A 4,706-nucleotide genomic window follows, 5' to 3' on the forward strand; every position below is an offset into this window, starting at 1 on the left:
ATATATAACTAATTTGTGCTTTAAATTTCCATGCCAATTTACAATCCCCAGACTGTACCAGGCAAGGTTAGTGGCTATTGAAAATACCACCAGGACAGGGCTATCTAAAGACACATTCGGTAGTGTGTTAACTATACAAAAAAAAAGACACTGTACAGTTTAAAAACAAATCTTACACAGCCTTACATTTCAATTTTTTTCTTTAAAAGGAGTGAGTTGTGTACAGGGGGGTTAAATGCTTTATAGACAAAAAAAAAATAAACTGCGCTAGAACCAACTTATTCATCATCATCATCTTCTTCTTCATCTTCGTTTTCCTCTTCTTCCTCCTCTTCCTCATCCTCTTCATCCTCCTCCTCATCTTCCTCTTCCTTCTTTTTCTTGCTCTTTTCTGCCTTAACCACCCCCTTTTTCGCTGCATCGGGTTTTCCTTTAGCTCTGTAAGCAGCAATATCCTTTTTGTATTTCTCCTTCAGTTTGGCAGCCTTCTTTTCATAGGGCTGCTTGTCATCTGCAGCAGAGTTGTTCCACATCTCTCCCAGTTTCTTTGCAACATCACCAATGGACAAGCCTGGATGTTCTCCTTTGATTTTTGGGCGATACTCAGAACAGAACAAGAAGAAGGCCGAAGGAGGCCTCTTGGGTGCATTGGGGTCCTTGAACTTCTTTTTGGTCTCCCCTTTGGGGGGGATGTAGGTTTTCATTTCTCTTTCATAACGAGCCTTGTCAGCCTTTGTCATGTCCTCAAATTTCCCCTTTTCTTTAGCAGACATGGTCTTCCACCTTTCTGAGCACTTCTTCGAGAACTCTGAGAAGTTGACAGAAGCATCCGGGTGCTTCTTCTTGTGTTCCTCTCGGCAAGTTTGCACAAAGAATGCATATGAGGACATTTTGCCTCTTAGGATCTCCTTTGCCCATGTTTAGTTGATTTTCGTCCGCGAGGCACAGAGTCGCCCAGTGCCCGTCCGGCTCGCGCTTGCCCCGGCGCTGTCTCTATGGAGCTCAATGTACTGCCTGGGTGTTCGATTTTAAGTGTAGGAGTAAGAGTGGAGTTGCAGACAGGGTCTCAGAGCAGTGAGGATGCTCTGGTTTCAGCATTGATGTTTCTGAAAGCTCTACTTGGGGAGAGGCCAACTCAAAGTGCATTTACAGTTTCCATGTGGGGATATTGAGCCAATAGTTGAAGACAGACCCCCAGAGGCAAGGCATCCAGCTGATGAATGGATTTTAACATCCAGGCACTGATGAAGTCATCAGGGAAGAGAGATGTCTCAGTCTGAGTCAGATGGAACTGGAAATGAGCATACCAACATGATGACCCCTGTGGTAGGAGGCAAGTCCAGTGACAGTACAATCCCAGAATTCAAAGAAGTAAAGACTGTCAGAAAGAGTGGCCTCCACAGAGTGCTTCAATGAGTCAAGTGCTTGCTTTGTCAGCACTAAGTCCTGAGTTCCACCCCTGACCCCATTGTATTAGTGACTCTCCTATTACTGTGATAAAACTTCATGACCAAGGCAGTTTACAGAAGGGAGGGTTGATTTGTGGATTATGCTTCTAGAGGGGTGGAATCCATGATGGTTGAATAGAGGTAGCAGGCAGCAGTCAGTGGGAGCAGCAACTGAGAATTTACACCTCAAACTACAAGCTGGAAGCAGAAAGGACAAATTAGGGATGGTATGATGCTTTTTCAACCTCAAAGCCCACCCCCACGACAATTTCTTCACTGAGGCCATGCCTTCTACTCCTTCCCAAAGAGCCTTCAACTAGGGACCAAGTACGCAAATGCCTGAGATTTATGGAAGAACGTCTCATTCAAATGTCCAGAGGCATGTGCAAATTCCAGCTGTGATGGTATACATTTGCAATCCCGGCCCTGGTGAAGGCTTGGTGCCAGCTGTCTGGTTCACTTGGTCTCTCTCTCTCTCTCTCTCTCTCTCTCTCTCTCTCTCTCTCTCTCTCTCTCTCTCACACACACACACACACACACACACACACACACACACAAAGAGTTTGGATTGAGAAACAAGATTTAATAGTTGTCTTATCATAGATACTTAGAATAAGTGGCGACCTCAAGGGGAATGCACTCTTCTTAAAACAGTGGGACACAAAAGTCAAAGGAATTTAGTTTAGAGGCACTTTCTACAAGAAAAGGGCATGGCTAAGTATCAGGAGCTCGAGGGTTAACACATCTGGTGGGTGCAAAATCAAGATGGAAGCTGATAACCCCACATTTTGGAGTGGGTAGAAACAGCCTCAGCTCAAATAAGTCAACTCTTAAGAATTTCCTAAGAAGTTTCTTTGAGCTCAGCCTCCTGTATTTGGATGATCATTGTAGTATGTGAGTATGAGGTTTGACTATTTCAGGATAGCTCACTGGGGTGAGCAAACAGATAAAACTTTGTGTCTTCATTTGGTATGTGCAAGTAATTGTGGAAAAAGTGTAAAATGTAACTGAGAGATAGCTCAGCAGGTAAAGTGTTTTCTAGGCTAGGACATGAGTTCAATCCCCAGCAACTATTTTTAGCAGGGAGTGGTGGCACAAGCTTGTAATCACAGCATTAGGGAGTTGGAGACTGACAGATTCTCAGTGCACACTGGCCAGTGAATACAGCCTAATTGGAGCATCATGTCAGTTAGAGACTCTGTCTCAAAAAACAGGGTGGGTAACATACTAAGGCACTTCAGCCTCTCTCCAGCCTCAATGTACACACATAGCTGCATACACACACACACACACACACACACACACACACACACACACACACACCATATAACACACATGCATACTGACACAAGCACACACATGCACACACACAAATGCATATACACACATATGCACAAACACACAGACATAAACACACACATAAACAGAAAAGGCAAAAAGCAAAAAAAAATGTTTTAGTCAAAAAGAGTGGACTCACTAGGCATCACATACACGGAACTAGGGGCCTGAAGTGGCTCAACTAATGTCTTAGTGGCACAGCAGATTCTAATGTGTGAGTTTTCACCTGCATGACTTTGATTCCAGGAAGTATGTCTAACCCCATGCTTATGTCTATAAGGTGTCTTCACCTTGCTTGTGTCTCCTTACTTCACTGTGGTAAGATGCTGTGATACTGAAGGCATCTTCTGTCTCATAGAGACCAGTGCTTCCTCTTTCTGAAGATGGAAAGCAACTAGCTACTTCTTCATGCAATTCAGAAATCTGAAAGCTGTCTTCAGCAATCTTAGTTCACTGTTTACATCCACTGTTCTATCAAGTTGTTGAAATGAGAAGAGTTATAAAATATCTTTTTCCTGTGTGCTAACTACATGTGCCCAACTTCATCTGGTTCAACTTCTGGTAAAACTGAGGTGTTAAAATTTTTGTCTGTGTCTGAGGACATATGTCAGTTGGTAGAGTGCTTGCCTAACTTCATAAAGTCCTGGATTCTATCCATGAACTGTATAAAACATGGGTGTGGGAGCCCACCTCTGATCCTGGCACTCAGGAAGTGGAGGCAAGAGGATCAGAAATTCAAGGTCCTCTTCAGCTATGTAATGATTTTAGGCTGCATGAGATCCCATCTCAAAGAAAAAAAAATAGTTACACAATAAGGGTGAAAAGATGGCTCAATGGGTGAAGATGCCTGCTCCAAGCCTAGAAATTTGAGTTGAATCCCAGGAACACACATGGTGAAAGAAGTGACTCCCATAAATTGTCTCCCATGTACCATGGTGTGTGTATACACACACTCACATGCACACACACACGGTAATAAACAGTCATAAACAAAATTTTAAAAATAGTCTTTTTAGTCTGCCGCCGCTGACTGACCTGGAACTAGGTGAGTGAGTTTCTGCCCGCTCCCGACCCCAGGCCAGAAAAACCGGACCACCCCCATCCCCCCAACCCCGCCTGTGTCTGCTGGCTTGGGCCAGACAAGACCAGGCAGGGAGGAGCTCCCTGCGCCCCAAATCTGCTAGCACCCCACTCTTCCATTCCACTGAACGACCGAGGAACTATGAACTAGTGAGGAGACTACCAGGAGCGTCAAGATCATCTAGAGTTGTGGACATTGAATTCCTAGCCCCCACACACCACTGGGCCACAAGAGGAGATAGAGAGAACCCACCTGCACCCACTAACAGAAGATATGGGGAGAAGACAGAATAAGATTTCACCCAACAACAGAAAGACCAATATGACACCACCAGAATCTAGGAACTCCACTCCAGCAAGAGCTGAAAAGCCCAACACAGAGGATGAAGATGAGATGGACCTCAAAAATTATCTCAGCAAGTTGATAGAGACCTTTAAAGAGGAAACAAGAAAATCCCTTAAAGAAATAGAAGAGAAAGCAAACAAAAAATTAAACGATTTGGAGGAAAAGACAAACCAAAAAATTCAAGAAATAAATAAATCTCTTAAAGAATCTAAAGAAAGCCAAGAAAAAACATCCAAGCAAGTGAAGGAAGCTCTTGAAATAGTTCAAAGCATGAAAGCTGAAATACACACAATAAAGAAAACACAGAATGAGACCATGTTGGAAATGGAAAGGTTGGATAAATGATCAGGAAATAAAGATGTAAGTATATCCAACAGGATTCAAGAGATGGAAGAGAGAATCTCAGCTACTGAAGACTCGCTAGAGGATATACATTCATCAACCAAAGAGAACCTCAAGTCCAACAAATCCCTAACACAAAATATTCAGGAAAT

General features: G+C 43.4%; 1 pseudogene; it reads right to left on the reverse strand.

Moving 5' to 3' along the window:
• Positions 1-272: 272 nt before the first annotated feature.
• LOC113835917 lies at positions 273-1,010 on the reverse strand (annotated as a pseudogene).
• Between the last annotated feature and the right edge of the window lie 3,696 nt (positions 1,011-4,706).

Source organism: Cricetulus griseus, chromosome 5 (assembly GCF_003668045.3).
Source record: "Cricetulus griseus strain 17A/GY chromosome 5, alternate assembly CriGri-PICRH-1.0, whole genome shotgun sequence".
NCBI lineage: Eukaryota > Metazoa > Chordata > Mammalia > Rodentia > Cricetidae > Cricetulus > Cricetulus griseus.